General features: G+C 36.1%; 1 pseudogene; it reads left to right on the forward strand.

The window, feature by feature from the left end:
- The first annotated feature begins 601 nt into the window (after positions 1-601).
- The window catches only part of LOC113188450 (large ribosomal subunit protein uL23 pseudogene), a 36,206-nt pseudogene continuing 12,385 nt past the window's right edge, over positions 602-24,422 (forward strand).

Below are 24,422 nucleotides of genomic sequence, written 5' to 3' on the forward strand. Positions count from 1 at the left end.
AGAAGCTGAGCACACCCAAGAAGCAATAAGGGTCCCCAATCCAGGTGAATGTGATTCCCACAAGACAATCACTGTCCCCAACCTTGTAGCAACAGCAATACCAGAGGACCCTGTGGCCAGGCCTGGTGCCATGAGCAGAGCGCCCCATCTCCATGGCTTAGGGGCATCTTCCATTGCCCCCTTAGTTTTCCACTTTTGGAGTTTTTTTTATTGTTTATTCAACTTTTTGTGTTTTTATATTGACTCTAGTATGGGCTCTTTAATAAAGCTAGGATCTGCCTTTGGAGCAGCTAAAAACATGAACAAGGAGGAGATAATAAATATTTAAATGTTTGTGAGACATCCTTATTTATGGGCAGTAGGGAGGAATAGTTCAATTTTTTTTATTGAAAAGAGCACTAAGCCAAATACCAATTTGTTACTTCTGTATTGAGATGGCAAACTTCACCCTTTTCTACACTCAAAGATTTTTACTGATTTGTTGGAAAATTATAAGAATTATAATCAATTTTTATGATCTCTGAAGGAAAGGTTTGGGTGCCACCATCAAGTCAGACCTTTTGAGGCATATCTGAAAAATGTAAAAAGTAGAATTGGACCGATGGAAAAAACAGGTGAAAACCCCTCAAGCTCAATCAAACAGATGAGGAGACTGAAGAGAAGTGAGTAGATAATTCAGAGGAAAGTTCAGTGCTACAGAGGGACTGAGAGTGGGAGAAGATAATGGTGTATTTTTGGACTAACTGGGTGGCTGTGGGGGGGGGATCCCTAGTATGGTTACTAGGAATGGAGAGTAAAGAGGATCTAGGGAACTCCTGTGGCCACAATGAATGTAGAGAAGAAAAGAGAGGTTTCCTCTGGTGGTATTGAAAATTCTTTAAGAACTCAACTCCAAAGAAATTTACTTTCTACTTCCTTAGTGAGGGACATCTTCAGATTCCATTCTTCCCAATAGTTGCATCTCCTTCATGGGAGGTTGCTTTGACCACACAGAAGAATGGAATCAAGGTACAACAAAGTACCCTGCCTTCTTACTCATGGGCAAGATGTGGGAGGGAGTATGTGGTAGAGATAAATACAAGGGGAACAGTGATCCTCTGTTACTGAGGAAACCTTCACTAGATACCAATATTGATCAGTCTACATTATCATTTATAGGTAGGAATAGGCAGTCAAGTAGGGTGAAAAACAATCAACATAGCAATGACCTCTCAGGAAGCAGAGTTAATGTATGAACATATGTTTATATGAAATGAAATCTGATTAGTAATCTCAGGAAGTTTTTTAAAGTATTATGCTCAATTAAGAAAGCATGCAGCCTAAATACATAATTATATTAAAAACGCTTCCTTTTTAAAAATTTTTTAAGTTGTTGATGGACCTTTATTTTATTCATTTATTTATATGTGGTACTGAGAATCAAATCCAATGCCTCACACATGCAGGGCAAGTGCTCTACCACTGAGCCACAACCCCAGCCCCCCAAAAGCTCTTTTAGTCATTAAAAATAACTGCAATTTCACTTCTGGATATAGACTCAAAAGAAATCAGGATCTCAAAGAGGTAGCTCTACTCTATGTTCATTGAAGTATTAATCACAATAGCCAAGATATGGAAACAACATAAATATTCATTGATGGATGAATGGATAAAGAAAATGTGATAAAAAATATAAATGATAGATTCACCAAAAATATCGAGTAAAGAATCAGAACACACCACTAGAGGAAATCACTTAACCACAAAGGAAGACTCTAAGAAAGGGAGAAAGAAAGAAATGAACTGCAATAAAATAGAAAATAAGTAATAAAATGGCAGCAGTAAGACCTTATCTATCAGCAATTACCTTAAATGTAAATAGATTAGATTATCCAATTAAAAGATACAGAGCAACTATATGCTGCTTACAAGAAATTCACTCCACTTCTAAAGGAACACATGGAGTAAAAGTGAAGGGATGGAAGCCAAGAGAAAGCAGAAATAGGCAGACTTACATCAGATAAAATAGATTTTAAATAAAAAATAGTAAAAAGAGATAAGGAAGGTCATTATATAATGACCAAGGGATCAATTAAGCAAGAGGAAATAGCAATTCTAAATATGTATGCACTCCATATTGGAGCACCCAAATATACAAGGCGATTATTAATAGACTAATGGGAGAGGTAGAGTCCAAAATAATAATAATTGGGGATTTTTAACACTTCATTTTCCACCAGGGATAAATCATCCAGACAGAGAAATCAATAGACAATACAGAAAACAAGGTTCATACAAGGTTAATAAACATATATACAATGACAAGTATATTAGGTGATGTAGAGAAAAATAAAACAGGAAAGGATGAAAACTGGTAGAAATTCTCAATTAGAGTGACCAAGAACATCTACTCTAGGAAGATGACACTGAACAGAAATTCAAATGAAATGAAGGCATGAGCCATGGGGCTTTCTGGGGGAAAAGCGTTTGTTGCAGAGGGACCAGCCAGTAGAAATGTCTTGAGGCAGAGGTGCAGTGAGAGTGTAAGATATCATAGGTGAAGAAATTAGAGAAGTAGCCACAGGCTAAATGAATTAGATTCTTGTGGGCCATGATTACAAACTTGATATTTTATTTTATTCTATGTGATAGGAAGACATTGAAACAGTTTGCAAAGGTGAATGTCTGAATTTTCCATACATTAAAATTTTGTTTTGACTTTTGGAGGTAGAAGGAATGTAGGAAACAGGAATGGATGCCAAGAAATCATTAGAAAGCTATTCTAGAACTTCAGGTGAGAAAGCTGATGGTGGTAATGCAAAACAGTGAGAAAGGGTTGGATTCAGGTGTATTTTGAAACTAGAGTTGATGGGATTTGGCTGATGAGCTGTACAGGCAAGAGAAAAGGAGAGAAGTCAAGGTTGATTTCAAGTTAATAAATAAATGGAGGATGGGGCCATTTACTGGAATGGCAACACGGGAAGAATGGCTGAGGGGAACCAAAGGACCAGTTTTATGCAAGTTAAGTTTGAGATGCCTATAAGGCATCTAGGAGGAGATGTTGAGGAGTTTGTGAGACTCAGAAGTCTAGAGTTCAAGGGGAAGGCTGGATTGAAGGTAACAATTTGGAGGCTCTCAGTACCCAGGAGGCATTTCAACTAAGTGCCAAGTGAGTCGCCCAAGACTGGTTATTATTCAAGGTAGCTATTCTTTATTAAAAGTCTACAATAGGCTTGTAATTGTCTAACTCACTTTTGAATTACTTAGGATAATAGCAGAACCTACTGAAGAAAGGAACTCTAGAATTAATTCCCAATTACATATACAGAGTATGCAATTCAGAAAAATATAGCTCTTTGCACATAATTGGAATTTTTGTCTAATCTTCTTTCTGATAACCCAATCTTTCATCATCTCCAGGAATTCCTCTTGTACATTCAACATTTCTAAAAGTGTATACAATATCTATTGGACAATTTCTCCCTTATGTATGATCATATTACCTATTTTGTGTTAAAATCTTGAATCCAAAACATGCTTTACCATATTTCCCATAGGTTCTCTGTCCTGCAAGAAAAAGAGACTTTTCTCTCCTCAAAGACACTTGCCAAAGCTGCATTAAAGAAGAAATGAATGAAATCTGTTTGATCTCAGAGACATGCTGTTTTGTAGATAATGAAAACAAATGAAGCATAGCAGTTAATTTTGTTCTTTGTATCACAGATGGGGCCTCCTGTTAAAGAAATCTCTCAATCAAATAAATTCTTTTATTTGACACTGAAGACCCAGAGAATTATACAGCTAATGTGGACACCCTCTTTATTTTCATTTAAAGAAAGATAAGCAAGGACAACTCATATTTGCTCCCAAACTTCCATCATTCTCTGAGCTCTAGACATTTTAAATTCCAAGACCACGGATCATCATTGCCTATTTTTAAACAGTGAAAGGCTTCTGTATAAGTACATAAGATAGATACCAGCATTGGACCAAAAACAAAACAAAACAAAAACACACACACACTAGAGACCTTCATGTTTTAAATGGCTTGTCTCACCAAAGTTTCAAGGTCACGTTTTCTTTGTTTTTTAAAAAAGGTCAGTGCAAAAATAAATGAATTGCAGCAAAAAGAAATACCAAGTAAATAGAGCAAAAGAGAAACCTGCAGGATTGGGGGAAAAGCAGAGTTGAGGGGTGAGGTAAATATCAGCTGATGGGTTCTGAAACAGAAATTTCATACTCACAAAAATCTTCTAGAAATAATTTTTAATATATTTTGAAAAAGCTTAAAAACAGTGGCTCAACACTGGTTATGTCTTTTTCAGAAATAGAATATTTTCACTCCAATGATTCTCTGTCTTATTTTGTGTTTTCTCATGAATCCTTGACAATTTGGGTGACCTTGTATAGAGATGAGAGAATCTGAGAATCAGAGATGACATGTGACTTATATTAAACAAAGACATTCCTCCATGCCTAGGATTAGAGGTTCACTGCTGACCATTGATTTACCAGGTCTCTCCCTGACTTTTGCCTAGGGACATATTAGCATCACAGATAATTATGCAAAATTATTTTATCTATGCTAATCAGATTAAACACAATACATAGTATTCACCAAACATTTATCTAATTTCACAAAATAACATTCTTGTCTTTCATGTCAATATGTGACTCTAGGACATTCTTTTTAAAGACTGCATCACATTCACTTAAATCAGTGGTCTCTAACTGGGAATGGCAGGAGCAATTTTGCTCCCTCCCACAAGGGGACAGATGGCAATGTCTGGAGACAATTCTGTTTGTCACAACTGGGCAGAAGGTGCTAATGGGTGGGGGCCAAGATGCTGCTCAGTGTCCTACATGTACTGGACATCCCTTATAGCCAAGAATGACGTTTGGCCCAAATGTCAGCAGTACTAATGCCAAGAAACCCTGAAAATAGACCTATAGTACCACAATTTACTTAACAAATTCTCTATTGGTAGACATTTGAAATGTTCCCAATATTAACTACTACAGTAGCAATGAACATACAAGTATCTATATGTCTGCACATCATTCTAAATATTACTTTAGGATAAAATGCTTAGAAGAATAATTTTTGGTCAGATATTATGCCACCAAAGGGTTATATATGTTGTAAACTTGAACTACAAAAGGGTATATGAATTCGTATTTCTCTCAAGAATATGTGAAAGTGCATGATTCTCCAAACATTCTTCAATCTCCACAAAGTATTATCCACCCTGTTAAGTTTGGCCAAACTTTTAACATATGAGTTTCTACTTCCTTATTGTTATTTGAAATGAATTGTTACTGAGTTCAACCATATTTTCAAAAGTTTATTTGTCTTTAGATTTTTTTTTTATTTTGTGAATTGTCCATTCACATCCTTGATGATTTTTTCTATTGAGTTGTTTATCTTTATGATTTGAAAGAATTTTGTGTTATATGTGCTATAAATGTTTTTTCCTCATTTGTCATCTGTATTTTAACATTTATATTTTTTGCACATGCATAAGTGTTACATTTTTATAGAAGCAAATTTATCCTCATTTAAATATTACCTCCTAGAGATGTCATGTTTAGAAATGCTTTTCCTACCACAAGATTATAAAAATATATGCCTGTGTTTTCTCTAGCATTTCCCAGTTCCTTTTTGGTATGTTTGTCAGTTTTACATCTAATCCTTTAAATCTAGCTCCATTTACTTTAGTATAAATAATGTTAAGCCACTGACTTCTCCTAATACAGCTATCACAGCTTCATAGGAACAAGTCAAATGGAGATTTTCATTGCTGAGAGTAAACTCCTAACCTTACCATCTGTAATCCATTCTGGAACACTAGCCAAGTTTCTTCATAACATTACCCACAGGCAGGACTGATACCTAACACTTGTTAAGTGTTAAGCTCATTAGGCTTAAGAATTTGAGAGATTTCACACTATTTATATATTCCATATTATTTTAATTATTCACATTATTCCACTTAACCACATTTTATATTGGTTTATTTTATCTACATATCACACTCTAAGAGCAGGCTGTACAGATGGAGCACAGTTTAGGCTGTTGGCTTGGCTGTGTGTTTCTTGAGAACAGTGACTATATATTTTTCCCTCTCCAGTGTGGGGCACATACGATTTATTGAATAAATACCCGTTGGACCTAAAGTCACACTTTACTATGTAAAAATCTCTGCTTGGTTTGGCTATAACTTAGCCCCAGTGTTTTCCTCAAGAGAAATTGTCTGCAAAATACCAGGCGTTTTATTATCTTCCATTTAATCTTTGTACTATCTGTTCTTATAACACTTTTCTGTGTATGGTATATATAAATTGAAGATAAATAATTTAAAATCACCCAAATTAAGGTTGGCATGAAATGTGAATGTTTAAGGTAAATAAATCAATATTTTTGAGATGTTTATAGTCCATCAGCTCACATGCTTGGGTGGGGAGCTTACAAATAAAAAGTTATTGCTAGAACTCTAAATGAAATATCATGGCTAGAGAGAAAGAAAGTGGAATCTTTATCAAAATAGACCATAATAATATTTTAATCTGAAAACATTTCTACTTCTCTTCAAGAAAGTTAAACAATTAAACTCCATTGCAAGTGACTTACTATCATTCCCTTAAAAAAAAACCCTCTTAATTGTGACATTCCCAACCAATACACCAGACATCAAAGTATTACTCATCACCAAACCACCAAAAGGAAATTTCTAGCTGATTTCAAAGTGCTTGTGACTGCATTATCTTGGAGGAACCAAGACCAGGACCACTTTGTATGTGGCTATAGACACAGATAATGGTGTTGGTGTCCTTTAAACAATTCTATTCACTTGGTCAAAATGATCATGTGGTAAACCATTAAGTATTATTGCACAAGTGATATGAAGAGATCTTTAGATTCTTGCCACTTTGATTTGAGGCTGAATGAGTGAACAGATTCTAACTTTGTGTATGGTCAGTGTTATCACTATTATTTAAGAAGGAAATTTGTTCGATACCAGAAGCACTTCCAAACAGAAGTCTTTTGTTTTTTGTATTCATAGCTAGTTGCATCCATAACTATCAGACAAAAGATAAAAATTGATAAAACTACAGCCTTGGGGATAGAATTTTATCCCTGAGGTCTCCTCAGAGCCCTAGCTTTATATAAATTTTCCATCACACTCTCAGCCAGCTGTTCAAAATATAAGAATCTATTTCCCTGATGGGTAAGGAATCTCAGGGTAGAAAACATATTCAGAACAAAATTACAGAATTGCACTTCTTCAGTAAAATTCATTTCTTTTCTTACTTTTACAGAACATTCACAGCTGAGTCTAAATACATTTCTAATCAGATGTCCTTAAGAAAACAAGGCCACTGGGACTGGTGTGGTACACATTTCGAGTCTCTAAGACTGATTTTCCCTTGCCTATTGTCTCAGCTGTGTTTTTCTCTTCCTGGATCCTTAAGCCTTTAATCTTTTGAAGTTACCTTTTCTTTGGAATTACTTCTGAGTTCAGTGCCACCAGCTGGTTCTTCCCAGGTCCTAAAAGTCAGTTTACTGGTTTGTCTGTGCCACTTAGGGACTTATTTCTGTTCCTTAATCTTGGTCTGAATGACAGAAGGTAGAAAGGGTGGGTAGAAATTGCTGTAGAGAATATCAATTAGAAGGAGCATTTGAAGTGCTGACATTTTCAAATTAAAAAAAAGCCCTAAACCAAACTGACAATAAAAAGAAACTTACTAGTTACCAAAATTTCAAATTAGTAATAAAAAATTTTCAAAACAAGTCCACATGTATTATTTATTTCACTATCCTCAAAGAATCTTCTTTGGCAAAATTGGTTATCCCAATATTTCCACTAAAGAAGTGCCAATCTGATAGGGATTACATTGAATTTGTATTATGGCATTTGCAGGTAAATGGATGGAAATGGAGACCATCATGCTAAGTGAAATAGGCCAGTTTCAGAAAATCAAGTGTTGAATGTTTTCTTTAATATGTTGAAGCTAGAGCAAAATAAGGAAAAGAAGGAGGGGGGATAGGATATGATAAAGATATAGGAAAGATCAGTGGAGTAAAAGGAGATTAAAAGGGAGGGAGTAAAGACAAGAAAAGGGAGTAAATGCAGAATGAATTTAACAAGTCAAGTTATGTGCATATATAAATATATGCCACACGGAATCTCACCTTTATGTATAAATAGAACCATCAAAAATAAATAAAAGCAGAATTGACTAGTTTTGAAATAAAAGGAACATCAGTAGAGTAAGGAGAATGGAGCAGGGAGGAGGAGAAGGAAAAGAGGGGATAACGGGCACTGAAATCAAATTTCATGCGTTTATGATTTTGTCAAAATGAACCCAATTACTATATATAATTATAATACACTCTTTTTAAAAAATGCCAATTCTGAAGGTGAGTTGCCAAGGGTCACATGGCCACTAGATGGCGAGGTGAGATTCGGATTGAGGCTTAGATCTTATGTTCTACTATACCTCCCCACTCCTGGAGTTGTTTCAAGTGAGGACAGGAAGTGGGAAAGAATAAGCAGAAAATGCAGAATAGGAAAGTAGTGGGGGAAAGATGCTGGCACACTTCAATTAAGGACAAATTTTATGGATTTGAGTAAAAAATGGAGATAAATTCTTGAGAGCAAGAATGGGGAGAGTCTGGGGGCTGGCCTCTTAAAGAATGGTCAATGGGCCCTGGGTGGAGCTGAAGCTGGAGGGAATGTTATCAATGGTCAAATATGCCACTTCATGGTCTGGTCTGATTCTCCAATGATACAAGACCCTTCCCATGCAAATATGGTCCTTACATTTGAGGTTCTATTTGCTTAAGTTGAAACTGGTCTCCATGGACTATAGTGTAAAGGCATGTTATATTTGCAAAGACAATGTGTGTCCAAAATCACACAGATCACTCTTAGATATTTCAACTCAATGTCTCTGGTCTCACTTGTCATAATAGAGGCACTTTCACCGAGAAGCAAAGAACTCAAGTGAGAAAGGCCAGAAAGGAGGCATTCTTTATGTATCATTGCATGCACTGTGTTTGTTCAGTCTACTGAACTTTCCTGGTACTGCTTTCACAAGTAAGAATACCCAAATTTTCATTTATACATTTTGTTTTCCTTTTAAGACCAAAACAAAAGAAAAAAGTATCAAAAATCCCTTCCTTCAAGAGTTTTAGTCATTTCACAACAAGTCAATTCTGCTTTTATTTTTGTGCCTGTGGCATGGTATGTGGTTAGTTGCTAGATTAAATGGCAAAGGCTCATTCTTAATATCTCAACTGGAGCTACAGAGTGGTTATTGGAAGAAGGAGGAAGAAAGCAAACTGAAGTAGGGGTTTGTAATCCACCCACGTAAAACAATTTGGCTCCAGGTGAATGGTGTGGCGTATTTGATTAAAGCCCTTTCCAAAATGACCTTTTCTCCACCTGTGTGTACTATGCATCTTTTGGAACCTGAGCTTGGAGGCTTGATAAGAAAGGGCAAGCCTTGACACCACTTTTGGAGCATGATTCACTTGATAAACATGCAGACCTTGATGCAAGACTGAAATCACAACAAAAGAAGGCTCAGGGCTGACTGTACTGAGTTTTACCAGCACTCTCTTTTGATTTCTTGCCTAGCTTTGGGTGTGTATGCATGCCTGGGGAAGCATAGAGGACACTTTTGTAATCTCTACCTTGCCCTTGGTGACAAAAAGCTAGTACAGGTTGAACATCCCTAATTTGAAAACCTGAAATCTGAAATGCTTCAGAACCTGAAACTTTTTTGAGTGCCAATATGAGACCACAGTGGAAAATTCCATTTCTGACCTCATGTGATATGTTGCAGTCAAAATACAAAGGCACTAATAATTTTGTGTATCATTACCTTCAGGCTCTGTAACATAAGATTTATGTGGAACATAAGTGAATTTAGTATTTAAACTTGGGTTCCATCCCCAAGGTGTTTCATTTTATATATGTAAATATTTGAAAATAAAAAAGGAAATCCCAAACACTTCTGGTCCCAAGTATTTGAGGTAAAGTATGCTCAACCTGAATCCAGTGGCATCACATATATACAGAAACTATAATTTGAGCTGAAAAAAGATTCAACTCTTAGGACAAAAAATTATTTTGGGGATCTTTGCACATAGATTTACTTTAACATACATGTACCCTCCCATATTCATACTTCTTGCGGACCTTAGAATGGTCATCTTAATTTTTAAAAAATATTTTTTAGTTGTCAATGGATTTTAATTTTATTTATTTATATGTGGTCCTGAGAATTGAACCCAGTTCCTTGAACATGCTAGGCAAGTGCTCTTAGATATTTCAACCCAATATCTCTGGTCTCACTTGTCATAATAGAGGCACTTTCACATAGAAGCAAAGAAATCGAGTGAGAATGTGAGAAAGGGCTGACCTAAACCCCAGCCCTTTACCTAATTTTTAAATGTATTTGAAATGCGGGTTTAACATTGTTATGCTGATACTAGAAATCTCATCAGTAGTGAGCCAATATAATAATTACATACCCTTATATACTCTATTTTAAGGGGTCTTGGTAAGAGATTTCCAATTTTTTTGAAATTATATATAGTTATAGGCTACCACAGTTTCTCTGCCAGCTTAAATCCCAGAGAGATGGAGAAGCTTTCATTGCAGTAAAAATACTTCTTATGATCTCTTATCTGTGACTAACACTATATGGCTATAGCTTTTTTTTCCTTTAGAGCCATTTTTTCCAGATTTCATAAAGAGATTACCACATACAGATGCTAATGGATAAAAAAGCTCTGACCTTTGCCTTTCTTTAAGTGTAGCTTTTTAGGTTGTAATTCCTTTCCAATTCATTTTCCTAAAAGGCCTTTGAGACCCAAAGCAGAGGTGAAAAAGAGGACATGAGAGGTGCTGTGAAGCAGAGGTCATGAGCACATCTCATCTTTCATGTCTTCAGTCCCCAGGATGACCTGGCTGTTGGAAGACTTCCTCACTTGACCCTCTGTTAATTAAATAAGGGAAAGCAGTACCATGGGAAGGGGAAGATTCTTTATTTTCTGTTCTTTTTTGTGTTTTCGAACTACCTCTTCTTAAAAAATTTTTTTTAGTTGTAGATGGACACAATATTTTTATTTTATTTTTTTAATGTGTTGCTGAGGATCGAATCCAATGCCTTGTGCATGTGAAGCAAGTGCTCTACCACTGAGCCATAACCTCAGCCCCTTCAACTACCTCTTTGAGCATTAATTTTCCCTTCTTCTGGGGTCCTCATTTCCAGCTTCTGCAAGGATGTATCCATCAGCTACTGCCACAAAAATTCTTCATAACAAACCATCGCAAAACACAGTGGCTTTAAGTAACAATCATTTATCCTGGTACTCATAGGTGTGTAGTTTGGAAACAACTCGACTGGGATAGGCTGGTATCCAGACTTTGGGGTCCAAGCTTTAGGATCCAGACCTCAGGCTCTAGGCTGCAGGTTGAATCCAGTTCTGTTTGACATGTGTCTTATTTTTCATGGACCAGTGGCTATCCAGGGTATGTGGTGAACTCCAGATGTCTCAATCAAGGACCCAACATCACAAGGCAGTGTCTATATAGGGCATGTTCATTTCATGACAGTGCATATAGTACAAAAGGACAAACTCAATAAAACATGTTTCAAGTCTTTGGTTGTATTGTGCCCACTAGCATCCTATTGTCTAAAGCATATCACTTATACTAACCCAAAATCAAAAGATCAGAAAAGTAATCCTGCCTCTCAAGTAGATTTGGTAAGGGTGAGGTTATATAATGCTACTTCAGTTGAGTGAAGAACCAGGGAGGAAAAATTCAATATTCCATAAATAGAAAGTATTATAGTGCACTGAAATTGTTAGCTGTTCCTACTCAAACTAGACTGATCAGCTTGAGGATAGAGCCCAATTCTTGTTCACCTCTGAATTTCCATTCCCAGCATAAGACTTGCAATTGTGTGAGGTACTAGCTAAATTATTCTAGAAATAAATTACTTAGTAAATTATTCTGGAAAAACAGAGTATGGATCTATTTCTCTCAAAGCCTTATTAAGACAAAGAGAAAGAGAGAGAAGTAAATAGCAAGGGCTAGACATTCTTTTTGTTGATGACTGTTACAGAGTTTCTTCCTAACCTTCTTTATTTATCTTCATTCTTTTTGGCAAGTGTTAAGTTTTTTAGGGTTTGAAGCTCTTTGGTTCATCTTGTAGAAGCCCATGATGGCAGGAAAAGTCTTTACTCTTACTTTCATCTCCCTGTACTTCCTAACACCTGTGTGGACACTTGCTGTTTTTGTTTTCATAAACAGAGCAGCAATGTTCCTCAGAAAAACACATTTTTATGCTTCTGATGAAACATCTTGAAATTAGATGGGCACCTAAAATAACATACGATTGTCTTGAGGCTTCTTTCCCCCCGTGTAACTGACAAGAAATTGAAATTCTGGCATTCTATTTTCCTCTGTGATCCTGGGCCTCCAAACATGTTAACTCTAAGGCTGAAATAACAACTAGATAGCTCCCTTGATATTATGTGTATTAGGGTTTTGCAACATTACAGGGGACCGGGAAGACTTCAATTTGTATTAGTTGAATAAAAGTAACCTTTATTTATACAGCACCTACTTTTTCTTTCCATAAAGTGTTCAAAGACTAATTATTCATATTACCCTGCAGCAGCCTATCTTTGTCTAGAAGGAAACACTGTCAGTGCCCCATATATCCCTGGGCATTCAAGATCCTTGTATGCTCTGTGACAGGTATGGAACAATTAATTGGTCCTCAAAGATGTTTGTGTTCTGAGGTGGGCATGGTGGCACATACCTTTAGCCCCAATTTGGGAGGCTGAGATGGGGAATTTCTTGAGATCATGAGTTTCAGACTAGCTTGAGCAATATAGAATGACCCTATCTTTAAAAAAAAGTAAAGAAAAAGAAGAAAAAGAAATGTTTACATTCTAATCCCTGCAATGTATGAATATGTGAACTTACAAGTAAAAAGGGAATTTGAAGGTGTGATTAAGTTATGATTTTGAGATGGGGAGATTATACTGGATTATCTGGGTAAGCCCATGTAACCACAAGGGTCCCTGTAAGAGGAAGGCATTGGGGTCAGAATCAGAGAAGAAGATGTGGTTACAGAAGCAAAGGTTGGAGGTATACCGTTGGCTTTAAAAATGAAAGATGGCTACAAACCAAAGCTTCTAGGCAGATTCTAGAAGCTATGAAAGGCAAGAAAATGGGTTTCCAGAAGAAATATAAATGTCTGACCTACAAAATTATAAGACAATAAATTTTTATTATTTTAAGCTACTAAATTTGTAGCAATGGGTAACTTATACACTTGCCAAAGGCTTTCTACTGCAAATACTGGGATCTCTCGAGGCCTGAAGACTTTCTCTGGCTATGGAAGCAACTTACCTGCTTAAGCACTGGAAGGGCCATGTGTGCCATGTATTTGAGCCTCAAAAAACACCCTCAATTAATGAGTGGCGTGTTGAATATGCCAATTTCTTTGCCACTCAGGTGCAACAACTCTGAGGCATGTTCTACAGCACCTCCAGAGGTCTCAAGTTGCATAAAACTTGGTGGCCCATATTAGTGATCCACCCAATAACCTACCCTACAGTGGCTTCCTCCCTTTCCTGTCCCACTTCTCCATCCCCCTATTGGTGATTCCAGGGATTGTTTCGCTAACCTGCTACTTATATAAGGGCCAGTTTGTTGAGAAGCACAATCTTAAGACACCCACCTTCCCTCTCTTTGTTTATACATATCCCTGGAGAATCATTGAGGTGGGGACAAAACAATGGCTGGAAAATAGCTTGACATGACAGCTCAGAGAGGCCCTCTCCAGTAGAAATGGGGGAGATTACAAAAATCTTTATAGTACTTTTTTGGAGAAGACACAGCAAGTTTTTATCTGAAAAAGTTCTGATAAATAGGGATGGGGTTGTGGCTCAGCGGTAGAGCACTTGCCTGGCATGTATGAGGCCCTGGGTTCAATCCTCAGCACCACATAAAAATAAATAAATAAAATAAAGATATGGGTAAATAATAAATAAATAAAATAAAGGTATGTGTCCAACTACAACCAAAAAATAAATATTTTTTTTAAAAGAGAGAGTGAGAGAGGAGAGAGAGAGGAGAGAGAGAGAGAATTTTTTTTTAATATTTATTTTTTAGTTCTCGGCAGACACAACATCTTTGTTGGTATGTGGTGCTGAGGATGGAACCCAGGCCGCACACATGCCAGGCGAGCTCGCTACCGCTTGAGCCACATCCCCAGCCCAAAATAAATATTTTTTAAAAAGTTCTGATAAATAAGAAGCTGTAAAATGATAATAGAAGATTAACTGGAGATTTAGAAGAGGAAATAATTAACTGTTAAAAATTGCTCATTGAGTGTACACAGAAAGTCTGCATTTGGCATGATGAGAGTGGTGGGATTTATAGGTGTCTGTTTAGGAATAAATGTCTCCTGGTTTCAAATGCATGTATTATTTGTCTTTCTGCTAGGATGCATGATTAGGAATTAAATTGTGTCTTTTTTTCATGCTTAGGAAAAAAAATGGTTCATTGATTCTATGATAGTTACCCCGTAAGATTGTCTATGGATATTTAAAATCAGAAACATGAAGGGTGGGTACTTTTTTTTCATAGATCAATAGGGGAACAAAAGGTAATTTCAATCTAAATAACGTAAAAATGCAAAATAAATGTAATCTGATTTCCTAAAAATCATTTTGCAAGCAAGGAAAATGGAAAGGTTGATGTGTGCATCCTGAAGCTGGCCAGCCAATGTTAATAACTTAGGGTTTTCAGGCATTCACATTACATCTCATCTTTTATCTCAGGCAATCCAAATGCTACTTTGAAAAGTACAGTTCCTGTTGTGTGGGTTCTTTAATATCTGTGACAAGGAAGTGCTAATTCTATAGAACAAGGGGTGCAGAGTGTTCTAACATCATTATAAGAAGCAACTTTAATCACCGTTCTTTCAACTACATCATCTTATTTGCAAAAGCATTTGGAAACAAGACCCCTTAACAGTGGAGTTGATGTTTTTATGAGGATATTTTCATATATTTTTTCTTATTACAAAATGAGGCCATTGCTTATTTCAATGTTAGAATACTTAGCTGAAAAATGTCAGTAGTTTTACATTTACATATTAAGTGACCAAAACCTGATATTTTTGAAGCTCAAGAAAGTAAGCTTCTATTACTTTTATTATCACACTTGACATCTTATTTAGAGCTAGCTCTTGTAGGTATGAATGACTTGGATTATGTTAGCAGATAGTTTTTACTTATGTAATTCTATAATGCAATAAAAACTATTAATGTTATTATTATCATGTCACTTTATAAGAGTTTCTTAGTGTACCAATTTGTATGGCATTAGCTCACACAATCAAAATTATGTGAAAAAGGTACCCTTGACAGGCCTGTTTTATAGTTGAAGGCATTGAACATCACAATAGTAAAGTAATTCATCAGAAATCACACACCTTGCAAGTGGTAGAGTCAATATTAATATCCCAAAACAGAATCCTTCATCTGTTTTAAATACTTTAGAACCTTCATATATAAGTTGACTGACTCCAAGACTTAGAAATTAGTAATCAGAACTCTTGATATTATAGTTATTTTAATTTTACTCACTACACAATAAAGTAGTATGGCTGGAGTCATAATGAGGAAAATATAATTCTATAACAGTTCAACTGACCCTAATATTTGTATCCCATATTTTTTCCATAGGTTATTTCACCCAAAGCTAACACACACATATTCATTCTCTCTCTCTCTCTCTCTCTCTCTCTCTTTTTCTCTCTCTCTATTTACACACACACACACACACACAGTTATATCTCCAGCTCACACCTTTCTTCTAAGATCCTAATTCATGCTACCATCTGCTACCCCTGTCATTTCAATGCTGCTATTTCAGACATTATTCAGCCATAAAGAAGAATGAAATTCTGTCATTTATGGCAAAATGGATAGAACTGGAGGACATTATGTTAAATGAAACAAGTCAGACATAGACAAATACTACATGTTCTCTCTTAATTAATAAAATATTAACTATGTGTACAAGCTTTAAAAGTTGATCTCAAAGAGGAGTATAACAGTGATTATTGGAGGTTAGAAAAAATAGAGAAGCAGGGATGATAGAGGGAATTTGGATAATGGATACCAGAAAGCAGTTAGTAAGGAGGAATAAATTCATCAACAACAAAAAAGAAGAAATAATAAGAAGATGGAAATTTTAATTACACATTCTATACAAATATTCAATCTGAAATACTGAAATGTCACACTGTACCCCTTAAATGTGTACAATTATATGTATCTTCATCATCTTCATCCAAAGTACCCATCAACTCTTTTTGGTACCAGGGATTGAACTCAGGGGCACTCAACCACTGACCCACATCCCCAGCCCTTTTTTGAATGTTATTTAGAGACAGGGTCTCTCTAAGTTGTTGATGCTGGCTTTAGAACTTGGATCCTCCTGCCTCAGCCTCCCAAGGCCCTGAGATCACAGGTGTGAGTCATTATGACTGGCATCCACCTACTCTTTTTTAAAAAATATTTTTAGTTGTAGATGGACACAATACCTTTATTTTATTAATTTTTTTGTGGTGCTGGGGATTGAACCCATGGTCTTGCACATGTGAGGCAGGCACTCTACCACCTGAGCTCAATCCCCAGCCCATTTATTATGTGGTGCTGAGTATTGAACCCAGTGCCTCACACATGCTAGGCAAGTGCTCTACCACTGAGCTACAACCTCAGCCCACTCAACTCTTACTGGAACAATTGTAATTCTTTTCTTACTACTTGTCCCAAGTCCACTCTTGCCCCCATGTTTATCTTTAACTTTTAGAAATATTAATTATGACATAATAGAGAAAAATATAATAGAGACTTATGCTACTCAAAAAGCTATAATTCACCATTCTTTTACAGTGATAAATATATTTTTATAGATCTTACACAAATATTTTGTTTTTTATTTTTCCAGACCTCTTTTTTATGTTTTAATTAATGCATTATACATAATATTAGGCTATATTTTGACATAATCATATATAAATGGAATATAATTTGCTGCACTTAAATTCTCAGTACTTCCTCTTTTCCTTCACCTTCCTGCCCTGTTCCGTTTCCTGTACTCTACTGGTCTTCCTTCTATTTATTCAAAATCCTCAGCATGCCCTATTTAGTTGCCACCTTGCTTCCCAGGCTTTGTGCATGTATACACTCTACCCCTCTGTTGTGAGACTTCATCTATTCTGTGAATTCTTCATGGTTCTCATTATTCCTCTCTCCCCCATTCTCCTAAACCTGGCCAATTGCTAGGATTGTTGGATATTTAACTCTAATGTCCTTTCCTTTCAGAGGCTTTCTCTGACTTGAAAGTCCTCCCACCTCCAAATTTTGATGAAGTCTCTGTTTTAGATAGGCTTTTAGCAGCATTGTCCAATAGAACATTCTGTGGTGATAGAAATGTACCACATATGCACCATACCTATACCATATGTGACTAATAAACACTTCAAATATGGCTGGTGAGATTGAAGAACTGAGTTTTTCAATTTGAATTGGTCTAAATTTAAATAGCCACTGACTACTATATTATATAGTTTGGAACTTTTCCTTCCAATTGTCTCTTACCATGGCACTTATGTGTAAAACTCAGTGAATGGTTGTTTAATGTCTGTCTACTGAAACTTTAAACTTTGTTAGGGTAGAATCATGTCTGCCTCATTCATCATCAGCATTTAGCAGAGTACCTGGCATCTAGGAGACAATCAATGACTCTTCATTGATCACTCCATATATTGCTCACATATTCTAATTATTAGACAAATAAGAGCCCTTTCAGAATTGTGAGCAAGAAGACTGACAAGATAAACTTTGAAAGCAGGGGACCAAGGAGTACTGGGGAACAAAGTTAACCAAACTATGCTATGAGAATGTATGAATGCATCCAATTCTATATATAACTATAATGTACAAATTTATTTAAAAATAAATAAATAAAAGGAAGATCGATAGCAGAAGAAGATAGAGAGGAAGATAGAAGATAGAAGAAGATAGCATAAGGAGATAGAAGAGGAAGAGATAGTATTGAAGATTATGGAGAAAACTATGTTATATGACTTTCTGAATATGTCAAAATGAACCTCACTTTTATGTATACATATAATGCACTGAAAATAAAAAAAATCATCAGCAGTAAACTTTGCATTTTAGAAAGAGTATGCTGACAGCCATGGGAAGAATGTGTACACGTGACTGAAAGATACAGAGCTCAGAAGATTGGTACATTTATCCCAAGCAATAAGTATCAAGGCTTAAATCATGGTATGTTCTTAGGGGTGTTGCATATATTTACGAGTTTAGGTATTAATTAAACTTGAGACATACAGAAGAGAAAAGTATCTTAGTTTGTCTCCTACTCCCTAAAGCAGACAAAGGCGAGGGTGTTGGTGGTTATTTGGAAGATGGTCCCAGAGAATCCAAGTTAGGAAGGGAGGACATGAACTAAGGATGAACTAATGATAAAAATTATTGCTGAGAGCAACTGAGACTCAATATCACTGGGACTGTGATATTGAGGAACTGTGTGGAACACCACTTCACAATTGTCCCATTAGAGAATGAGAAGGCAGGGGCATTATTCACTAGCTCCCATCTCTTATAGAAGGCCTCCTGTTATAGTTTGGATGTGAGGTGTCCCCTAAAATCTCACATATGAGACAATGAAAGAAAGTCCAGAGGATAAATGATTGACGTTGTGAGAGTCTTAACACAATCAGTGATTTAATCCCCTGATAGGGATTAACTGAGTGGTAACTGAAGTGGTAGGATGTGGCTGAGGAAGTGGAAATTGGGTATGACTTTGAAGCATATATTTCTATCTGAAAAGTGGAGAGCTCACTCTCTGCTTCCTGATCACCATTTGAGCTGATTCCCTCCATGATGCTCTTCCACCATAATGTTCAGCCTCACCTTGAGCCTCAAGGAATGAGTCTTCTGTCTATGGACTGAGACCTCTGAAACTGTGAGCCACATATAACTTTTTCTTCTCTATGATTTTTCTGGTTGGATCTTTTAATCACAGCCACAAAAAAGCTGACTAAAACATTTCCCTTGAGATATTTGGCTCCACTGAGCATCTGTGTTAGGCATTTGTGGCCCAGCGAGTTCCTCTACTGTCAGAAAAAATGCTTATGCGGAGAAGTGAGATGCAAGTGCTCCAGGAGAGAAGTTGTCAACCAGCCAGGAACCATTTCCCTCAGCTGCAACACTGAGGGATATAGAGCAGGGCATCAACTGCATCTGTTCCAGATGGTTCTAAAAATACCCTCAGGTTTCTGACTTGGGCAAATGAATGGAATGGTGAATTATTCCCGAGAAGTGGGAGATATTAAAGAAGGTAGGAATAACTTAAGAACAGGTGCTGTGCTTCGTTTCTTTTGCAATTCTATCACTGTCTCCCCTTCTTTACAAGTAGTGATGGCATTATCATTTCAAGTACTGCTTTCCTCATGGCTTCTGTGTTCCCAAACTCTATGAGAAGTGAACACAAAATGAACTATAATTAAATATTCTACCATCATCTTCCCTAACATCCAACTCACCTGTACTTAAATAAAGTAATGTGGTACAGAGAATATTAAAATGTCCCCAAGATTCCTGAATCCTGGTGTACATGTTCTATGTAATCTCCCAGTCTGGAGTGTGGACAGGACCTGGAATATGATGAGATATCATTCTCATGATTAGCTTACATTATATGGCAAAGGTGAAGAGATATAAACAAGATTGCTACTCAGTTAATCTTGAATTAATTAAAAGGTGAATTATCCTGAATGGACCTGAGTAAACAAGATGAGTCCTTTAAATTAGGGTCTACAGGTCAGACATGATTTTATTACTAGCTTTGAAGAAGCTTGCTCCTATATCGTGGGAATGCCTATGAAGGGAGCCATGTAGCAAGGATCTGAGGGCAGCCTTGAGGAGCTAAGAATGGTACCCAACTGAAAACTAGCAAGAAAATAAGGACCCCAGTTCTACAAGCACAAAAAAAAATAATTTTTTTTTACAAATTTATTTGTTATACATGGCAGTACCAATGCACTTCAATTCATAGTATACATATGGAACACAATTTTTCATTACTCTGGTTGTATACAAAGCAGAGTCACACCAAAGAAAATGAATTTTAACAACCTGATAGAGTTTGGAAGTGGATTCTTCCCCAGTCAAGCCTCTAGACAGGAATGTAAACTGGCTAACATCTTGATTGTAGCCCTTTAAGACTCCCAACAGAGACCCCAGTAAAGGCATGCCTGGTCTCCTGACCCATGGAAATTATGAGATAATTAATTTGTATGTGGTTTTAAGCTGCTGAGTTTGTGGTAAGTTACACAAAAATGGAAATCTAATATAGGTAGTAACTAAAATAAAGAGGTCTGTAATTGGATCCACCCTGTTTTAGTTTTACCTTGAACCTATAGCTGAGAGTTTGTATGCCTGTTTCCTCATCTACAAAATAAGAATAAAAATACAACTTATGTAATTTTTATAAGTATTAAATTCAGGCTTTAAGTCAGAACTCATCTAACTCAGCTATTATTATGATATTACTATGACACTGTTATTATTTTCATCATTATCTAATTCCTTCCTAGGTCCTAAGTTATCCAGGAGCTTAATAATTAGATATTGATTTAAATAAAGCTGAATAAAATTGATTTTGGGGGAGTGGTGAGTTCTGACAGGTTGATCTAAGAAGAATGGAATAATTTTATGTTCAGTTTTATGAAAATTAAGTAGGTATTTACTATATTTTTAGGACAAAAAGGTGAATAAATCTAAAGAGCAAATAGTAAGGGTTTAGTGAAGAAAAAATTAGGCAATGTGGCACAGATGCTATTCTAAGTGTTTTTCAAAAATCAATTACCAACATATGTATAACACTGTAAAAATCCTAAGTAGAAAGCTGAAAAAAAATTAAAAACTTCCATGTACCTGACATCCAGATGAAGAAACAGTATTTTGGGAAATTCTGGAAGTAATTATAGAACACATTCCTAAGTGCTATGCCTCCTCAGGGGTGAGATAACTGGCCATTTATAGAATTCCTAAAACTTTAGCTTATATCAGAATCATCATCAGGATTATGAAAATACCTCATTGAACCCTACCTCCAATTTTTCTAATCATCGGGTCTGAGAAAGAGTTTGATAATTTGCCTTTATAACAAATTTCCTGGAAATGCCGATGCTACTGTTCCAGGGTCATGATTTGAAAACCACTGTCATTAGTGTTTCTATATGGAATTTCTTCCCCATGATTTCTCAAGAAATGTATTATTCTGAATTTTGAATCATAAGATAAACCTATTGATAAATTGGGAAAATAGAGAAGAGTATTATAATTTTCTTGCATGAATTAAAGCTTAAATATCAACATAGAGATGATGGTCTTAAAGGAATCCACTAATATAAAGCCAAAAGAAAAAGAAAAAGTGTGAACAAAAGTTCACATATAGAATTAAAAGTTAAGGTCAACATTTCCAGGAACAGAGACAGGAGTACACAGAAGAGAGATGATCATGATCTGATTGGACAGTCTTGCTTGTATCTGTTGTTAGGCTAAAACTGTGTAGTGTATTTGTGTTCTACTGCTAACAGTAAGTCATTCTTGCAAATACAAGAAATATCCATTAGTTTATATCCAGAACTATGCTTTGTAAAAATCCTTTCATTTATACAGTAGAATAACAAGTCTCAGAAGCAAAATAAGTCCTTAGATTGGCAATTTCAACTTGTGAGTCTGGGTAGTGTTGTTAACTTTGTCAAAAGACCTAAATAATGCATTATTCAAATAATATCCAGTAATGTTCATTGGCATTTCCAAATACTGAATATTCACAATAGAATACTGTACTATGTAAGTACTACTAAATGTAATATTGTTATTTATTAAAGATTTTTCTATACTCATAATAATGAGTAAAGAATGTAAAGAACACCAAAGTATTTAAAGAATAATTTATAATTTGGGGAAATCCTATATATCATTTCCCAATATTTCAATTTATTATTTCAAATGTTGAAGAGTTTGAAAACATTATTTTACACCAACTTTTATTCCTCATGATTGTTCATAAGAAGAGCTAATTATCTGACCTTTTCCCCTTGTGAAGAAGACAAAGCCAGCTCTATAGATCTACCAGAGAAAGCTGGAAGCAACTGATACAAAAATGGCATTACAAAAGACAAAAGATAACTAGTGTTGGTGAAGGTATGGACAAAAGGGAACACTTGTGCACTGTGGGTGGGAATATAAATCGATCCCATCATTACAGAAAAACAGTATGGTGTTTTCTCAAAAAAATTAAAAAAATAGACCTATCATATGATCTAGCAATCCCATGACTGGGTATATGCCCAAAGGAAATTAAATTAGCATTCCAAAGAGTGCAGGCACACACTCTGTTGGTCAGTGTGCAATTACCAAGATATGGAAGCATATCTAAGCATCTGTTATGGACTGGGTGTAAAATGTCCCCCAAAAGCTTATGCATGAGACAATGCAAGAGGGTTCAGAGGAGAAATGATAGTGCCCTGAAATCTTAATCCAATCAATGAATCAATTCCCTGATGGGATTAACTGGGTGGTGACTGAAGGCAGATAGGGTGGAGCTGGAGGAGATGGGAATTAGGGGCATGGCTTTGGGGTCTATATGTTGTAATCTGGCAAATACTCCCTCTCTCTCTCTCTCTCTCTCTCTCTCTGCTTCCTGATCATTCATCATCATGTGAACAACTTCCCTCCCCCACACTCTTGCCCTGTTAAGTTCAGCCTCACCTGGAGCCCTGAGGAATGGTGCTGGACTTCTATAGACTGAGACTTCTGAAACTTTGAGCCCTCAAATAAACTTTTCCACCCCTTAAAATTGTGCTGATGGGATCTTTCACTCACAGCAGTGAAAAAGTTGACTAAAACAGTGTCCATAATCAGATAAATGGATAAAGAAAATGTAGAACATACAAACAATGGAATACTATTCAACTTTTTTTTTAAAAAGGTAAATCCTGTAATTTGCAACAACATGAATGAACCTGGAGGACATCATGTTAAGCAAAATAAGCCAGGTACAGAGGGACAAATATTGTATGATCTCATATGGTGGGTGACAAAGGTTCGGGTCAGAGGAGACAGGGTGATAGTGATCAAAGTCTTCAAAGTTTCAGTTAGGAAGAATAAACTTCAATGAGTTATTGCACAGAATAGTGGCTATAATAAATAACAATGCATTGCATATTTAAAAATTCCTAAAAGTGTAGATTTTAAATGTTTTCACCACAAAATAATAACTGTATGAATTGATGCATTTAATTAGCCTGATTTAATCTTTTAAAATTGTAAACGTATATCAAAACATCCCATTGTACTCCAAAATATATGCAATTGTTATTTGTCAATTAAAATAAAATTTAAAATAGAGGGCACAAGTATTGAGGGAAAGATATTATTGAATTACTATTTAAAAATAGCTTTATTGAGGTATAATTTATATACCATAAAATTACACTATTTTAAGTGTATATTTTTTACATGTACATGATTTTTGGTAAATATATAGAGTTGTTCTACCATCGCCACAATTCAGTTTTAGAATACTTTCATCATCCCCATGTATCCCTCATGCCAATTTTCAGTGAACCTCAACTACCCAGCTCAAATATCATGCAATCATTGTTGATCTATAAGCTTTAATTTTGTATGTGTTAGGGCTTGTGTGTGTTACTGGGGATTGACCCCAGGGGTGCTCTACCACTGAGCCACATCCCAAGCCTTTTTTATTTTGAGATGGTGTCTCACTAAGTTGCCCAGGCTCAACTTGATCTTGAGATACTCCTTCCTTCACCTCCTGAGTAGCTGGGACTACAAGCATGTGCCATTACACCTGGCTGCTTGAATTACTTTTAAGGGATCTGTCAACCATAGGACTTTATGAAAGTAGAATCCTGAGACTTGAGCACAAAATGCAAGCTCACTCCAGGGAATTCAGAAAGCATTTGCCTTTCTGAGAACACATGCCTTCCTTGCATTTGCCATTTTGACACTTAGCAGCTTTCCTCATTAGCACAACTTTTCACACTTAGCAGTCCTGCAGACTCCTGTTGATTGTATGGCTGTTAACCGAGACCCTGGAATCCTAGAAATACTGAGGGTAAAGGGGCTCTGTTGTGTTGTGCGTTATAAATATTGGCTTGTTTGCAAGTGTAGACACTTTGCTTCCAGGTAATTCTTTATGGATAAAATCAACAGAACACAGGTTTTGAAAACTTCGAAGTGCCAGATATTTGCTTTTGGGCTTTCCCTA

Source organism: Urocitellus parryii, chromosome X (assembly GCF_045843805.1).
Source record: "Urocitellus parryii isolate mUroPar1 chromosome X, mUroPar1.hap1, whole genome shotgun sequence".
Lineage (NCBI taxonomy): Eukaryota > Metazoa > Chordata > Mammalia > Rodentia > Sciuridae > Urocitellus > Urocitellus parryii.